The sequence below is a fragment of the Phacochoerus africanus genome, unplaced genomic scaffold, assembly GCF_016906955.1.
Source record: "Phacochoerus africanus isolate WHEZ1 unplaced genomic scaffold, ROS_Pafr_v1 Scaffold_22, whole genome shotgun sequence".
NCBI classification, from domain to species: Eukaryota; Metazoa; Chordata; class Mammalia; order Artiodactyla; family Suidae; genus Phacochoerus; species Phacochoerus africanus.
The window spans coordinates 43,750-60,918 of NW_025927394.1; the positions used below are offsets into that span (position 1 = coordinate 43,750).

The window sequence follows — 17,169 nt, forward strand, 5'->3', positions numbered from 1 at the left end:
CCATCCCTGGGTTTGGTCAGGAGGCAAAAGGAAATACTCTGCGTGGTTATTAGCATGGTTGCCAGAGCACCAGCAACGCCCAGCGGCTGCTTGGGATTGACTTGTGCCAGCACAGAGCCAGAGCTGAAGATGGGACTGGTGGAGCCCCCAGGACATGCCTAGGGAGCCAGGGGTAAGATAGAGAGCACCACCGACTCCCCAGGATAGTTACCTCACCTGAGAGGAAGGACCCTGTTCTTCTGCCTTCCCATCTGTGGGGCGCTCTCAGACAGCTCAGGTGGCCTAACGTCCAGACAGTTGGGCAGGCTGGCAAGAGTGGTGACTGCCTTTGGGTTCTGCGGAGGCAGAAAACTGAACCCAGAGGCAGTTGGCTTGGCTACTCGACACGCAGTGCTCCAGGATCATGCCTGCACCATGTTTGGCATCTGGAAAGCTGGGTGGGTGGTCGTGAATGGTGAGTGGAAAAGCAGAGGTTCCTTGGTGGGAAGGTTGCACATTTCCCAAAACTTGTCTCTTGAGGGTTCTCTGAAAATATCCTTCTATTTCTTCCGTCTGAGCCTCTCCCTCTTTTCCTTCACCCCAAGGGGGGAAAAAAAAAAATCTTAGTTCAAGACAGGTCACATAAATGAAGAGGGGAGGCTGATCTAGCGTAAACCCAGTTACTTGATTTGGAGTGGGTTCAGCTCGCTCAGAGACTAAGAGGGATGCTAAGGGATAGGGAGGAGTGAGAGCCACGGGTGACTGTGAGGGGGAAACACCCCCATCCTGGAAGGCACTTGGTTGTTCCTAGAAGGAAAGGAAGGAATTACGTCAGCTCTGAGGTGCCTGAGCCCAGTGCAGCCCATGGGTTGGTTTGGGAGGCAGGAGTGGGAGGGCTCTGGGTTGTCATTAGAGGAAATGGCCACCAGAGGGCCCTGAAGCACCGGGCAAGCCCAGCAACTGCTTGCTGTTGGCCCTTCCAGGCTCAGAGATGGGGAGGGGTGTCTGGTGAGGAGGGGAAGGTTACAGGCCGCCCTTGACTCTCCAGTCAAAATTCGCTCACCAGGTAAAAGGGAAATGGTTCCACCTTCAACGCATCTGGGTCACTTGCAGTCAGCTCAGGCAGACCAAAGCCCACACCCTGGGACTGGCAGTCAGGCGTCTGGCTGACTTTGGGGTTCTCCCAAAGGAGAACTCTCAACCCACAAGCAGTTGGTCAGAAAATTTGGCATGCAGTTTTCCAGAGCCAGGAATGCACGGTGTTTTCCTAGGAGAGCTGAAACCATTGTTCCTAGAGGGAAAGGATGATTTACATTGGCTCTGAGGTGTACAAGGCCAGGGCAGCCCCCTGGACTTGTTTCAGAGGCAGGAGGAAGGGCTTTGAGGTGTCATGCAAGAGATTGGCCACCAGAGGGCAACAGAGCCCAGCGGATGTTCGGCATCGGCCTATCCCAGCCCAGAGGTGGAGTTTGACTTGGGGGTGGTGGATCAGCCACGGTCATGCCCTGTGAAGAGGGCCGGGTTACAGGTCTCCTTTGACTCTTGGGTCTAAATTAGCTCACCTGATAGGGAGGACCTTGTCCTGCTCTTCCCATCTGCGGGTCACTTTCTGACAGCTCAGGTAGCCTGAGGTCCAGGTGACTGGACAGTCCGTGAAGAGTTCTGACTGCCTTTGGATTCTGCAGAGGCTGCATCTGAGACAAAAGGGTGTGGGATGGAATGCTGGGCTTTCGGCGCTCCCAGAACAGGCTTGCACAGTGTGTGGCCTCTGAGCAGCTGGGTGGGTGGCCGTGAATGGAGGGTGCAAAAGCAGCATTTCCCTGTTCAGAAGGTTCATCCATCCCATAGACTCATCTCGTGAAGGTTTTCTGTAAGTTTCCTTCTTTTCCTTCCATCTGAGCTTCTTCCCTCCCTCCTCTCATTCACCCCTGATGGTGAAAATCTTACCTCGACCCGAGTGACAGAAATGAAGATGGGGAGGCTGACTCATTGAAATCTGATCACATGACTTGGAGTGGGTTCAGCTCAATGACCTAGAGGGGAAGGATTGGGAGGAGTTGAGCAGCTTTGCTGACTATGAGAGGAAAATGGTTGCTTTAGAATGAGAGGAGGGATTAAGTCAACTACCCAGGGCACAAGCCCAGGGCAGTCAGTCCATCCAGGGGTCTGTTCAGGAGGCAGGAGGAGGTGCTCTGAGCTGTCATTGGAGGGAATGGTCGCCAGAGGGCGCTGAAGTGCCACCCAAGCACAGCAGCTGCTTGGTGTTGGCACGGCTAGGCTCCGAGATGTGGTTACCCCAGGAGATGTCCTGCCAGGAGGGGTTGCTTACAGGTCACACCTGACTCTCCAGGCCAAGTTGGCTTACCTGGTGAAAGGAAACTTGTTCCACCTTCCCACATCTGGGTCACTTTCAAGTGGCACAGCTAGCCCAAAGCCCACCTTAAAGGACAGATATGTGAGGTTCAGACTGCCTTTTGATCCTCCGGAGGCAGAACTCTGAAGCACACGCAGTTTGTTTGAGGACTGGGCATTTTGTCTTCCAGAATCAGGCTTCCACGATGTTTGGCATCTGGAGGGCAGGGCCAGTGGTCATCAGGGGAGGGTACAAAAGAGGGGTCCTTTGGAGGGCAGGCTCTGCCCATCCCAGAAACCTGTCTCTCTCGAGTGTTCTCTGAATATTCCACATTTTCTTTGATCGGAGCCTCTCCCTCCTTTTGTGCACCCCTGAGGGGAAATCTTGTCTAAAGCCAGATCGCGTAAGATAAAGGGGGGCTAAAAGGAGGACAGAGGGGAGATAATTTACAGCCAATTATCTGACTCATAGTGCATTTGGCTGATTGACTTCAAGGGCTGCTGATAGGGAGCAGGGAAGGATATGGGAGACTTTGAGAGAGAAACACCACCCTCTGTAAGGCCCTTGAGTTTTCTGAGAAAGAAAGGAGGACCAGATGAGGCTCACAGATGGTCACGAGCAGTGCAGACAGAACGGTTTGCCATCGGGAGGCAGAGGATGGGATCTGAGTTGTCAGTAGAGGTAACGGTCGCTAGAGGACAAGGAGCCCTGACACTGCCCACCTGCAGTTTGGCACTCCCAGGCTTAGAGCTGGGGTTGGAAATGGTGCTGGTGGAACCCCGAGGATGTGCCCAGCAAGGAAAGGTGAGTTACAGGTTGCTTCTGGCTCTCGGGTCCAAAGTTCCTCTCCTGAGAGTGGGTACGCGGTTCTTCCTTTACAACTAAGGGTCATTTCCATAGTGCTTGCTGGTGGAGCGCTAAGACTAAACGGTTTGGCAGGCTGCCTGGGGTCTCACTGCCTTTGGATTCTCCAGCATCATAACCCTGAATGCAAACTATTTGGCTTGATTCCTGAGCATGCAGTTTCCAAAATCAGCCTTCTGTTTCATGTATGGCATCAGGAAACCAGTGCTTGAGGACCTGAGTGGTGTCTGAAAAAGCACTAGTGTTTTGTCTGCCCAGGCTCTGCTCCTCACTGGGATATAGCTCCAAAATTTCTCCCCCCCACCCCCCGCACCCCCGAGCGCCTTTTCATTGTCGTCCCTGAACCAGTGCTTCCTCTCATTCATCTCCAGGGAAAGGGCATTTGCTAAGAGGCGATCACGTGTTTTACGGTGAGCAGATGACTTTCCAGCTGGTGACCTGACACGAGGTGGGATGGATCAGCTGATGGACGTAGAGCAGTGGTGTTGGAAAAGGAGGAAGCAGTGCCATAGGAGACTTTGAGAGACAGAGATGTTGCCCTCTGTCAGGTGGGATGTAGTTCTCATTAGAGGGAGAGTAGGTTGGAAATCAGCTGTCGAGTGCACAACCCTAGTGCAGTCCATCCCTGGGTTTGGTCAGGAGGCAAAAGGAGATACTCTGCGTGGTTATTAGCATGGTTGCCAGAGCACCAGCAACGCCCAGCGGCTGCTTGGGATTGACTTGTGCCAGCACAGAGCCAGAGCTGAAGATGGGACTGGTGGAGCCCCCAGGACATGCCTAGGGAGCCAGGGGTAAGATAGAGAGCACCACCGACTCCCCAGGATAGTTACCTCACCTGAGAGGAAGGACCCTGTTCTTCTGCCTTCCCATCTGTGGGGCGCTCTCAGACAGCTCAGGTGGCCTAACGTCCAGACAGTTGGGCAGGCTGGCAAGAGTGGTGACTGCCTTTGGGTTCTGCGGAGGCAGAAAACTGAACCCAGAGGCAGTTGGCTTGGCTACTCGACACGCAGTGCTCCAGGATCATGCCTGCACCATGTTTGGCATCTGGAAAGCTGGGTGGGTGGTCGTGAATGGTGAGTGGAAAAGCAGAGGTTCCTTGGTGGGAAGGTTGCACATTTCCCAAAACTTGTCTCTTGAGGGTTCTCTGAAAATATCCTTCTATTTCTTCCGTCTGAGCCTCTCCCTCTTTTCCTTCACCCCAAGGGGGGAAAAAAAAAAAAATCTTAGTTCAAGACAGGTCACATAAATGAAGAGGGGAGGCTGATCTAGCGTAAACCCAGTTACTTGATTTGGAGTGGGTTCAGCTCGCTCAGAGACTAAGAGGGATGCTAAGGGATAGGGAGGAGTGAGAGCCACGGGTGACTGTGAGGGGGAAACACCCCCATCCTGGAAGGCACTTGGTTGTTCCTAGAAGGAAAGGAAGGAATTACGTCAGCTCTGAGGTGCCTGAGCCCAGTGCAGCCCATGGGTTGGTTTGGGAGGCAGGAGTGGGAGGGCTCTGGGTTGTCATTAGAGGAAATGGCCACCAGAGGGCCCTGAAGCACCGGGCAAGCCCAGCAACTGCTTGCTGTTGGCCCTTCCAGGCTCAGAGATGGGGAGGGGTGTCTGGTGAGGAGGGGAAGGTTACAGGCCGCCCCTGACTCTCCAGTCAAAATTCGCTCACCAGGTAAAAGGGAAATGGTTCCACCTTCAACGCATCTGGGTCACTTGCAGTCAGCTCAGGCAGACCAAAGCCCACACCCTGGGACTGGCAGTCAGGCGTCTGGCTGACTTTGGGGTTCTCCCAAAGGAGAACTCTCAACCCACAAGCAGTTGGTCAGAAAATTTGGCATGCAGTTTTCCAGAGCCAGGAATGCACGGTGTTTTCCTAGGAGAGCTGAAACCATTGTTCCTAGAGGGAAAGGATGATTTACATTGGCTCTGAGGTGTACAAGGCCAGGGCAGCCCCCTGGACTTGTTTCAGAGGCAGGAGGAAGGGCTTTGAGTTGTCATGCAAGAGATTGGCCACCAGAGGGCAACAGAGCCCAGCGGATGTTCGGCATCGGCCTATCCCAGCCCAGAGGTGGAGTTTGACTTGGGGGTGGTGGATCAGCCACGGTCATGCCCTGTGAAGAGGGCCGGGTTACAGGTCTCCTTTGACTCTTGGGTCTAAATTAGCTCACCTGATAGGGAGGACCTTGTCCTGCTCTTCCCATCTGCGGGTCACTTTCTGACAGCTCAGGTAGCCTGAGGTCCAGGTGACTGGACAGTCCGTGAAGAGTTCTGACTGCCTTTGGATTCTGCAGAGGCTGCATCTGAGACAAAAGGGTGTGGGATGGAATGCTGGGCTTTCGGCGCTCCCAGAACAGGCTTGCACAGTGTGTGGCCTCTGAGCAGCTGGGTGGGTGGCCGTGAATGGAGGGTGCAAAAGCAGCATTTCCCTGTTCAGAAGGTTCATCCATCCCATAGACTCATCTCGTGAAGGTTTTCTGTAAGTTTCCTTCTTTTCCTTCCATCTGAGCTTCTTCCCTCCCTCCTCTCATTCACCCCTGATGGTGAAAATCTTACCTCGACCCGAGTGACAGAAATGAAGATGGGGAGGCTGACTCATTGAAATCTGATCACATGACTTGGAGTGGGTTCAGCTCAATGACCTAGAGGGGAAGGATTGGGAGGAGTTGAGCAGCTTTGCTGACTATGAGAGGAAAATGGTTGCTTTAGAATGAGAGGAGGGATTAAGTCAACTACCCAGGGCACAAGCCCAGGGCAGTCAGTCCATCCAGGGGTCTGTTCAGGAGGCAGGAGGAGGTGCTCTGAGCTGTCATTGGAGAGAATGGTCGCCAGAGGGCGCTGAAGTGCCACCCAAGCACAGCAGCTGCTTGGTGTTGGCACGGCTAGGCTCCGAGATGTGGTTACCCCAGGAGATGTCCTGCCAGGAGGGGTTGCTTACAGGTCACACCTGACTCTCCAGGCCAAGTTGGCTTACCTGGTGAAAGGAAACTTGTTCCACCTTCCCACATCTGGGTCACTTTCAAGTGGCACAGCTAGCCCAAAGCCCACCTTAAAGGACAGATATGTGAGGTTCAGACTGCCTTTTGATCCTCCAGAGGCAGAACTCTGAAGCACACGCAGTTTGTTTGAGGACTGGGCATTTTGTCTTCCAGAATCAGGCTTCCACGATGTTTGGCATCTGGAGGGCAGGGCCAGTGGTCATCAGTGGAGGGTATAAAAGAGGGGTCCTTTGGAGGGCAGGCTCTGCCCATCCCAGAAACCTGTCTCTCTCGAGTGTTCTCTGAATATTCCACATTTTTCTTTGATCGGAGCCTCTCCCTCCTTTTGTGCACCCCTGAGGGGAAATCTTGTCTAAAGCCAGATCGCGTAAGATAAAGGGGGGCTAAAAGGAGGACAGAGGGGAGATAATTTACAGCCAATTATCTGACTCATAGTGCCTTTGGCTGATTGACTTCAAGGGCTGCTGATAGGGAGCAGGGAAGGATATGGGAGACTTTGAGAGAGAAACACCACCCTCTGTAAGGCCCTTGAGTTTTCTGAGAAAGAAAGGAGGACCAGATGAGGCTCACAGATGGTCACGAGCAGTGCAGACAGAACGGTTTGCCATCGGGAGGCAGAGGATGGGATCTGAATTGTCAGTAGAGGTAACGGTCGCTAGAGGACAAGGAGCCCTGACACTGCCCACCTGCAGTTTGGCACTCCCAGGCTTAGAGCTGGGGTTGGAAATGGTGCTGGTGGGACCCCGAGGATGTGCCCAGCAAGGAAAGGTGAGTTACAGGTTGCTTCTGGCTCTCGGGTCCAAAGTTCCTCTCCTGAGAGTGGGTACGCGGTTCTTCCTTTACAACTAAGGGTCATTTCCATAGTGCTTGCTGGTGGAGCGCTAAGACTAAACGGTTTGGCAGGCTGCCTGGGGTCTCACTGCCTTTGGATTCTCCAGCATCATAACCCTGAATGCAAACTATTTGGCTTGATTCCTGAGCATGCAGTTTCCAAAATCAGCCTTCTGTTTCATGTATGGCATCAGGAAACCAGTGCTTGAGGACCTGAGTGGTGTCTGAAAAAGCACTAGTGTTTTGTCTGCCCAGGCTCTGCTCCTCACTGGGATATAGCTCCAAAATTTCTCCCCCCCCCACCCCCCGCACCCCCGAGCGCCTTTTCATTGTCGTCCCTGAACCAGTGCTTCCTCTCATTCATCTCCAGGGAAAGGGCATTTGCTAAGAGGCGATCACGTGTTTTACGGTGAGCAGATGACTTTCCAGCTGGTGACCTGACACGAGGTGGGATGGATCAGCTGATGGACGTAGAGCAGTGGTGTTGGAAAAGGAGGAAGCAGTGCCATAGGAGACTTTGAGAGACAGAGATGTTGCCCTCTGTCAGGTGGGATGTAGTTCTCATTAGAGGGAGAGTAGGTTGGAAATCAGCTGTCAAGTGCACAACCCTAGTGCAGTCCATCCCTGGGTTTGGTCAGGAGGCAAAAGGAAATACTCTGCGTGGTTATTAGCATGGTTGCCAGAGCACCAGCAACGCCCAGCGGCTGCTTGGGATTGACTTGTGCCAGCACAGAGCCAGAGCTGAAGATGGGACTGGTGGAGCCCCCAGGACATGCCTAGGGAGCCAGGGGTAAGATAGAGAGCACCACCGACTCCCCAGGATAGTTACCTCACCTGAGAGGAAGGACCCTGTTCTTCTGCCTTCCCATCTGTGGGGCGCTCTCAGACAGCTCAGGTGGCCTAACGTCCAGACAGTTGGGCAGGCTGGCAAGAGTGGTGACTGCCTTTGGGTTCTGCGGAGGCAGAAAACTGAACCCAGAGGCAGTTGGCTTGGCTACTCGACACGCAGTGCTCCAGGATCATGCCTGCACCATGTTTGGCATCTGGAAAGCTGGGTGGGTGGTCGTGAATGGTGAGTGGAAAAGCAGAGGTTCCTTGGTGGGAAGGTTGCACATTTCCCAAAACTTGTCTCTTGAGGGTTCTCTGAAAATATCCTTCTATTTCTTCCGTCTGAGCCTCTCCCTCTTTTCCTTCACCCCAAGGGGGGGAAAAAAAAAAAATCTTAGTTCAAGACAGGTCACATAAATGAAGAGGGGAGGCTGATCTAGCGTAAACCCAGTTACTTGATTTGGAGTGGGTTCAGCTCGCTCAGAGACTAAGAGGGATGCTAAGGGATAGGGAGGAGTGAGAGCCACGGGTGACTGTGAGGGGGAAACACCCCCATCCTGGAAGGCACTTGGTTGTTCCTAGAAGGAAAGGAAGGAATTACGTCAGCTCTGAGGTGCCTGAGCCCAGTGCAGCCCATGGGTTGGTTTGGGAGGCAGGAGTGGGAGGGCTCTGGGTTGTTATTAGAGGAAATGGCCACCAGAGGGCCCTGAAGCACCGGGCAAGCCCAGCAACTGCTTGCTGTTGGCCCTTCCAGGCTCAGAGATGGGGAGGGGTGTCTGGTGAGGAGGGGAAGGTTACAGGCCGCCCCTGACTCTCCAGTCAAAATTCGCTCACCAGGTAAAAGGGAAATGGTTCCACCTTCAACGCATCTGGGTCACTTGCAGTCAGCTCAGGCAGACCAAAGCCCACACCCTGGGACTGGCAGTCAGGCGTCTGGCTGACTTTGGGGTTCTCCCAAAGGAGAACTCTCAACCCACAAGTAGTTGGTCAGAAAATTTGGCATGCAGTTTTCCAGAGCCAGGAATGCACGGTGTTTGCCTAGGAGAGCTGAAACCATTGTTCCTAGAGGGAAAGGATGATTTACATTGGCTCTGAGGTGTACAAGGCCAGGGCAGCCCCCTGGACTTGTTTCAGAGGCAGGAGGAAGGGCTTTGAGTTGTCATGCAAGAGATTGGCCACCAGAGGGCAACAGAGCCCAGCGGATGTTCGGCATCGGCCTATCCCAGCCCAGAGGTGGAGTTTGACTTGGGGGTGGTGGATCAGCCACGGTCATGCCCTGTGAAGAGGGCCGGGTTACAGGTCTCCTTTGACTCTTGGGTCTAAATTAGCTCACCTGATAGGGAGGACCTTGTCCTGCTCTTCCCATCTGCGGGTCACTTTCTGACAGCTCAGGTAGCCTGAGGTCCAGGTGACTGGACAGTCCGTGAAGAGATCTGACTGCCTTTGGATTCTGCAGAGGCTGCATCTGAGACAAAAGGGTGTGGGATGGAATGCTGGGCTTTCGGCGCTCCCAGAACAGGCTTGCACAGTGTGTGGCCTCTGAGCAGCTGGGTGGGTGGCCGTGAATGGAGGGTGCAAAAGCAGCATTTCCCTGTTCAGAAGGTTCATCCATCCCATAGACTCATCTCGTGAAGGTTTTCTGTAAGTTTCCTTCTTTTCCTTCCATCTGAGCTTCTTCCCTCCCTCCTCTCATTCACCCCTGATGGTGAAAATCTTACCTCGACCCGAGTGACAGAAATGAAGATGGGGAGGCTGACTCATTGAAATCTGATCACATGACTTGGAGTGGGTTCAGCTCAATGACCTAGAGGGGAAGGATTGGGAGGAGTTGAGCAGCTTTGCTGACTATGAGAGGAAAATGGTTGCTTAGAATGAGAGGAGGGATTAAGTCAACTACCCAGGGCACAAGCCCAGGGCAGTCAGTCCATCCAGGGGTCTGTTCAGGAGGCAGGAGGAGGTGCTCTGAGCTGTCATTGGAGGGAATGGTCGCCAGAGGGCGCTGAAGTGCCACCCAAGCACAGCAGCTGCTTGGTGTTGGCACGGCTAGGCTCCGAGATGTGGTTACCCCAGGAGATGTCCTGCCAGGAGGGGTTGCTTACAGGTCACACCTGACTCTCCAGGCCAAGTTGGCTTACCTGGTGAAAGGAAACTTGTTCCACCTTCCCACATCTGGGTCACTTTCAAGTGGCACAGCTAGCCCAAAGCCCACCTTAAAGGACAGATATGTGAGGTTCAGACTGCCTTTTGATCCTCCGGAGGCAGAACTCTGAAGCACACGCAGTTTGTTTGAGGACTGGGCATTTTGTCTTCCAGAATCAGGCTTCCACGATGTTTGGCATCTGGAGGGCAGGGCCAGTGGTCATCAGGGGAGGGTACAAAAGAGGGGTCCTTTGGAGGGCAGGCTCTGCCCATCCCAGAAACCTGTCTCTCTCGAGTGTTCTCTGAATATTCCACATTTTTCTTTGATCGGAGCCTCTCCCTCCTTTTGTGCACCCCTGAGGGGAAATCTTGTCTAAAGCCAGATCGCGTAAGATAAAGGGGGGCTAAAAGGAGGACAGCGGGGAGATAATTTACAGCCAATTATCTGACTCATAGTGCATTTGGCTGATTGACTTCAAGGGCTGCTGATAGGGAGCAGGGAAGGATATGGGAGACTTTGAGAGAGAAACACCACCCTCTGTAAGGCCCTTGAGTTTTCTGAGAAAGAAAGGAGGACCAGATGAGGCTCACAGATGGTCACGAGCAGTGCAGACAGAACGGTTTGCCATCGGGAGGCAGAGGATGGGATCTGAGTTGTCAGTAGAGGTAACGGTCGCTAGAGGACAAGGAGCCCTGACACTGCCCACCTGCAGTTTGGCACTCCCAGGCTTAGAGCTGGGGTTGGAAATGGTGCTGGTGGAACCCCGAGGATGTGCCCAGCAAGGAAAGGTGAGTTACAGGTTGCTTCTGGCTCTCGGGTCCAAAGTTCCTCTCCTGAGAGTGGGTACGCGGTTCTTCCTTTACAACTAAGGGTCATTTCCATAGTGCTTGCTGGTGGAGCGCTAAGACTAAACGGTTTGGCAGGCTGCCTGGGGTCTCACTGCCTTTGGATTCTCCAGCATCATAACCCTGAATGCAAACTATTTGGCTTGATTCCTGAGCATGCAGTTTCCAAAATCAGCCTTCTGTTTCATGTATGGCATCAGGAAACCAGTGCTTGAGGACCTGAGTGGTGTCTGAAAAAGCACTAGTGTTTTGTCTGCCCAGGCTCTGCTCCTCACTGGGATATAGCTCCAAAATTTCTCCCCCCCCCACCCCCCGCACCCCCGAGCGCCTTTTCATTGTCGTCCCTGAACCAGTGCTTCCTCTCATTCATCTCCAGGGAAAGGGCATTTGCTAAGAGGCGATCACGTGTTTTACGGTGAGCAGATGACTTTCCAGCTGGTGACCTGACACGAAGTGGGATGGATCAGCTGATGGACGTAGAGCAGTGGTGTTGGAAAAGGAGGAAGCAGTGCCATAGGAGACTTTGAGAGACAGAGATGTTGCCCTCTGTCAGGTGGGATGTAGTTCTCATTAGAGGGAGAGTAGGTTGGAAATCAGCTGTCAAGTGCACAACCCTAGTGCAGTCCATCCCTGGGTTTGGTCAGGAGGCAAAAGGAGATACTCTGCGTGGTTATTAGCATGGTTGCCAGAGCACCAGCAACGCCCAGCGGCTGCTTGGGATTGACTTGTGCCAGCACAGAGCCAGAGCTGAAGATGGGACTGGTGGAGCCCCCAGGACATGCCTAGGGAGCCAGGGGTAAGATAGAGAGCACCACCGACTCCCCAGGATAGTTACCTCCCCTGAGAGGAAGGACCCTGTTCTTCTGCCTTCCCATCTGTGGGGCGCTCTCAGACAGCTCAGGTGGCCTAACGTCCAGACAGTTGGGCAGGCTGGCAAGAGTGGTGACTGCCTTTGGGTTCTGCGGAGGCAGAAAACTGAACCCAGAGGCAGTTGGCTTGGCTACTCGACACGCAGTGCTCCAGGATCATGCCTGCACCATGTTTGGCATCTGGAAAGCTGGGTGGGTGGTCGTGAATGGTGAGTGGAAAAGCAGAGGTTCCTTGGTGGGAAGGTTGCACATTTCCCAAAACTTGTCTCTTGAGGGTTCTCTGAAAATATCCTTCTATTTCTTCCGTCTGAGCCTCTCCCTCTTTTCCTTCACCCCAAGGGGGGGAAAAAAAAAAATCTTAGTTCAAGACAGGTCACATAAATGAAGAGGGGAGGCTGATCTAGCGTAAACCCAGTTACTTGATTTGGAGTGGGTTCAGCTCGCTCAGAGACTAAGAGGGATGCTAAGGGATAGGGAGGAGTGAGAGCCACGGGTGACTGTGAGGGGGAAACACCCCCATCCTGGAAGGCACTTGGTTGTTCCTAGAAGGAAAGGAAGGAATTACGTCAGCTCTGAGGTGCCCGAGCCCAGTGCAGCCCATGGGTTGGTTTGGGAGGCAGGAGTGGGAGGGCTCTGGGTTGTCATTAGAGGAAATGGCCACCAGAGGGCCCTGAAGCACCGGGCAAGCCCAGCAACTGCTTGCTGTTGGCCCTTCCAGGCTCAGAGATGGGGAGGGGTGTCTGGTGAGGAGGGGAAGGTTACAGGCCGCCCCTGACTCTCCAGTCAAAATTCGCTCACCAGGTAAAAGGGAAATGGTTCCACCTTCAACGCATCTGGGTCACTTGCAGTCAGCTCAGGCAGACCAAAGCCCACACCCTGGGACTGGCAGTCAGGCGTCTGGCTGACTTTGGGGTTCTCCCAAAGGAGAACTCTCAACCCACAAGTAGTTGGTCAGAAAATTTGGCATGCAGTTTTCCAGAGCCAGGAATGCACGGTGTTTTCCTAGGAGAGCTGAAACCATTGTTCCTAGAGGGAAAGGATGATTTACATTGGCTCTGAGGTGTACAAGGCCAGGGCAGCCCCCTGGACTTGTTTCAGAGGCAGGAGGAAGGGCTTTGAGTTGTCATGCAAGAGATTGGCCACCAGAGGGCAACAGAGCCCAGCGGATGTTCGGCATCGGCCTATCCCAGCCCAGAGGTGGAGTTTGACTTGGGGGTGGTGGATCGGCCACGGTCATGCCCTGTGAAGAGGGCCGGGTTACAGGTCTCCTTTGACTCTTGGGTCTAAATTAGCTCACCTGATAGGGAGGACCTTGTCCTGCTCTTCCCATCTGCGGGTCACTTTCTGACAGCTCAGGTAGCCTGAGGTCCAGGTGACTGGACAGTCCGTGAAGAGTTCTGACTGCCTTTGGATTCTGCAGAGGCTGCATCTGAGACAAAAGGGTGTGGGATGGAATGCTGGGCTTTCGGCGCTCCCAGAACAGGCTTGCACAGTGTGTGGCCTCTGAGCAGCTGGGTGGGTGGCCGTGAATGGAGGGTGCAAAAGCAGCATTTCCCTGTTCAGAAGGTTCATCCATCCCATAGACTCATCTCGTGAAGGTTTTCTGTAAGTTTCCTTCTTTTCCTTCCATCTGAGCTTCTTCCCTCCCTCCCTCCCTCTCATTCACCCCTGATGGTGAAAATCTTACCTCGACCCGAGTGACAGAAGTGAAGATGGGGAGGCTGACTCATTGAAATCTGATCACATGACTTGGAGTGGGTTCAGCTCAATGACCTAGAGGGGAAGGATTGGGAGGAGTTGAGCACCTTTGCTGACTATGAGAGGAAAATGGTTGCTTTAGAATGAGAGGAGGGATTAAGTCAACTACCCAGGGCACAAGCCCAGGGCAGTCAGTCCATCCAGGGGTCTGTTCAGGAGGCAGGAGGAGGTGCTCTGAGCTGTCATTGGAGAGAATGGTCGCCAGAGGGCGCTGAAGTGCCACCCAAGCACAGCAGCTGCTTGGTGTTGGCACGGCTAGGCTCCGAGATGTGGTTACCCCAGGAGATGTCCTGCCAGGAGGGGTTGCTTACAGGTCACACCTGACTCTCCAGGCCAAGTTGGCTTACCTGGTGAAAGGAAACTTGTTCCACCTTCCCACATCTGGGTCACTTTCAAGTGGCACAGCTAGCCCAAAGCCCACCTTAAAGGACAGATATGTGAGGTTCAGACTGCCTTTTGATCCTCCAGAGGCAGAACTCTGAAGCACACGCAGTTTGTTTGAGGACTGGGCATTTTGTCTTCCAGAATCAGGCTTCCACGATGTTTGGCATCTGGAGGGCAGGGCCAGTGGTCATCAGGGGAGGGTACAAAAGAGGGGTCCTTTGGAGGGCAGGCTCTGCCCATCCCAGAAACCTGTCTCTCTCGAGTGTTCTCTGAATATTCCACATTTTTCTTTGATCGGAGCCTCTCCCTCCTTTTGTGCACCCCTGAGGGGAAATCTTGTCTAAAGCCAGATCGCGTAAGATAAAGGGGGGCTAAAAGGAGGACAGAGGGGAGATAATTTACAGCCAATTATCTGACTCATAGTGCATTTGGCTGATTGACTTCAAGGGCTGCTGATAGGGAGCAGGGAAGGATATGGGAGACTTTGAGAGAGAAACACCACCCTCTGTAAGGCCCTTGAGTTTTCTGAGAAAGAAAGGAGGACCAGATGAGGCTCACAGATGGTCACGAGCAGTGCAGACAGAACGGTTTGCCATCGGGAGGCAGAGGATGGGATCTGAATTGTCAGTAGAGGTAACGGTCGCTAGAGGACAAGGAGCCCTGACACTGCCCACCTGCAGTTTGGCACTCCCAGGCTTAGAGCTGGGGTTGGAAATGGTGCTGGTGGGACCCCGAGGATGTGCCCAGCAAGGAAAGGTGAGTTACAGGTTGCTTCTGGCTCTCGGGTCCAAAGTTCCTCTCCTGAGAGTGGGTACGCGGTTCTTCCTTTACAACTAAGGGTCATTTCCATAGTGCTTGCTGGTGGAGCGCTAAGACTAAACGGTTTGGCAGGCTGCCTGGGGTCTCACTGCCTTTGGATTCTCCAGCATCATAACCCTGAATACAAACTATTTGGCTTGATTCCTGAGCATGCACTTTCCAAAATCAGCCTTCTGTTTCATGTATGGCATCAGGAAACCAGTGCTTGAGGACCTGAGTGGTGTCTGAAAAAGCACTAGTGTTTTGTCTGTCCAGGCTCTGCTCCTCACTGGGATATAGCTCCAAAATTTCTCCCCCCCCCCACCCCCCGCACCCCCGAGCGCCTTTTCATTTTCGTCCCTGAACCAGTGCTTCCTCTCATTCATCTCCAGGGAAAGGGCATTTGCTAAGAGGCGATCACGTGTTTTACGGTGAGCAGATGACTTTCCAGCTGGTGACCTGACACGAAGTGGGATGGATCAGCTGATGGACGTAGAGCAGTGGTGTTGGAAAAGGAGGAAGCAGTGCCATAGGAGACTTTGAGAGACAGAGATGTTGCCCTCTGTCAGGTGGGATGTAGTTCTCATTAGAGGGAGAGTAGGTTGGAAATCAGCTGTCAAGTGCACAACCCTAGTGCAGTCCATCCCTGGGTTTGGTCAGGAGGCAAAAGGAGATACTCTGCGTGGTTATTAGCATGGTTGCCAGAGCACCAGCAACGCCCAGCGGCTGCTTGGGATTGACTTGTGCCAGCACAGAGCCAGAGCTGAAGATGGGACTGGTGGAGCCCCCAGGACATGCCTAGGGAGCCAGGGGTAAGATAGAGAGCACCACCGACTCCCCAGGATAGTTACCTCCCCTGAGAGGAAGGACCCTGTTCTTCTGCCTTCCCATCTGTGGGGCGCTCTCAGACAGCTCAGGTGGCCTAACGTCCAGACAGTTGGGCAGGCTGGCAAGAGTGGTGACTGCCTTTGGGTTCTGCGGAGGCAGAAAACCTGAACCCAGAGGCAGTTGGCTTGGCTACTCGACACGCAGTGCTCCAGGATCATGCCTGCACCATGTTTGGCACCTGGAAAGCTGGGTGGGTGGTCGTGAATGGTGAGTGGAAAAGCAGAGGTTCCTTGGTGGGAAGGTTGCACATTTCCCAAAACTTGTCTCTTGAGGGTTCTCTGAAAATATCCTTCTATTTCTTCCGTCTGAGCCTCTCCCTCTTTTCCTTCACCCCAAGGGGGGGAAAAAAAAAAATCTTAGTTCAAGACAGGTCACATAAATGAAGAGGGGAGGCTGATCTAGCGTAAACCCAGTTACTTGATTTGGAGTGGGTTCAGCTCGCTCAGAGACTAAGAGGGATGCTAAGGGATAGGGAGGAGTGAGAGCCACGGGTGACTGTGAGGGGGGAAACACCCCCATCCTGGAAGGCACTTGGTTGTTCCTAGAAGGAAAGGAAGGAATTACGTCAGCTCTGAGGTGCCCTGAGCCCAGTGCAGCCCATGGGTTGGTTTGGGAGGCAGGAGTGGGAGGGCTCTGGGTTGTCATTAGAGGAAATGGCCACCAGAGGGCCCTGAAGCACCGGGCAAGCCCAGCAACTGCTTGCTGTTGGCCCTTCCAGGCTCAGAGATGGGGAGGGGTGTCTGGTGAGGAGGGGAAGGTTACAGGCCGCCCCTGACTCTCCAGTCAAAATTCGCTCACCAGGTAAAAGGGAAATGGTTCCACCTTCAACGCATCTGGGTCACTTGCAGTCAGCTCAGGCAGACCAAAGCCCACACCCTGGGACTGGCAGTCAGGCGTCTGGCTGACTTTGGGGTTCTCCCAAAGGAGAACTCTCAACCCACAAGCAGTTGGTCAGAAAATTTGGCATGCAGTTTTCCAGAGCCAGGAATGCACGGTGTTTTCCTAGGAGAGCTGAAACCATTGTTCCTAGAGGGAAAGGATGATTTACATTGGCTCTGAGGTGTACAAGGCCAGGGCAGCCCCCTGGACTTGTTTCAGAGGCAGGAGGAAGGGCTTTGAGGTGTCATGCAAGAGATTGGCCACCAGAGGGCAACAGAGCCCAGCGGATGTTCGGCATCGGCCTATCCCAGCCCAGAGGTGGAGTTTGACTTGGGGGTGGTGGATCGGCCACGGTCATGCCCTGTGAAGAGGGCCGGGTTACAGGTCTCCTTTGACTCTTGGGTCTAAATTAGCTCACCTGATAGGGAGGACCTTGTCCTGCTCTTCCCATCTGCGGGTCACTTTCTGACAGGCCAGGTAGCCTGAGGTCCAGGTGACTGGACAGTCCGTGAAGAGTTCTGACTGCCTTTGGATTCTGCAGAGGCTGCATCTGAGACAAAAGGGTGTGGGATGGAATGCTGGGCTTTCGGCGCTCCCAGAACAGGCTTGCACAGTGTGTGGCCTCTGAGCAGCTGGGTGGGTGGCCGTGAATGGAGGGTGCAAAAGCAGCATTTCCCTGTTCAGAAGGTTCATCCATCCCATAGACTCATCTCGTGAAGGTTTTCTGTAAGTTTCCTTCTTTTCCTTCCATCTGAGCTTCTTC

General features: G+C 53.7%; 4 long non-coding RNA genes across 7 annotated transcripts; all 4 read right to left on the reverse strand.

Annotated features, from left to right (window-relative positions):
* Positions 1-645: 645 nt before the first annotated feature.
* LOC125119267 (uncharacterized) lies at positions 646-8,217 on the reverse strand. 3 transcript variants are annotated; one of them, XR_007133058.1, is made up of 9 exons: positions 7,852-8,217; positions 5,744-5,829; positions 5,359-5,490; positions 4,860-5,087; positions 4,032-4,603; positions 1,927-2,012; positions 1,542-1,673; positions 1,043-1,270; positions 646-786 (listed from the first exon to the last, which is right to left on the reverse strand). It is a non-coding gene; the product is annotated as an uncharacterized LOC125119267 (long non-coding RNA). The 3 variants fall into 3 exon arrangements; XR_007133057.1 differs by lacking the exon at positions 7,852-8,217 and adding an exon at positions 6,162-6,591; XR_007133056.1 differs by lacking the exon at positions 7,852-8,217 and having other exon boundaries at positions 5,744-6,591.
* A 65-nt stretch (positions 8,218-8,282) lies between these two features.
* On the reverse strand, positions 8,283-11,110 carry LOC125119268 (uncharacterized). 2 transcript variants are annotated; one of them, XR_007133060.1, is made up of 5 exons: positions 9,981-11,110; positions 9,564-9,649; positions 9,179-9,310; positions 8,680-8,907; positions 8,283-8,423 (listed from the first exon to the last, which is right to left on the reverse strand). It is a non-coding gene; the product is annotated as an uncharacterized LOC125119268 (long non-coding RNA). The 2 variants fall into 2 exon arrangements; XR_007133059.1 differs by lacking the exon at positions 9,981-11,110 and having other exon boundaries at positions 9,564-9,699.
* A 990-nt stretch (positions 11,111-12,100) lies between these two features.
* Positions 12,101-13,429, reverse strand: LOC125119269 (uncharacterized). The gene is made up of 4 exons (XR_007133061.1): positions 13,387-13,429; positions 12,997-13,128; positions 12,498-12,725; positions 12,101-12,241 (listed from the first exon to the last, which is right to left on the reverse strand). It is a non-coding gene; the product is annotated as an uncharacterized LOC125119269 (long non-coding RNA).
* A 2,600-nt stretch (positions 13,430-16,029) lies between these two features.
* LOC125119266 (uncharacterized) lies at positions 16,030-16,878 on the reverse strand. Its single transcript, XR_007133055.1, has 3 exons — positions 16,825-16,878; positions 16,326-16,553; positions 16,030-16,068 (listed from the first exon to the last, which is right to left on the reverse strand). It is a non-coding gene; the product is annotated as an uncharacterized LOC125119266 (long non-coding RNA).
* Positions 16,879-17,169: the final 291 nt, after the last annotated feature.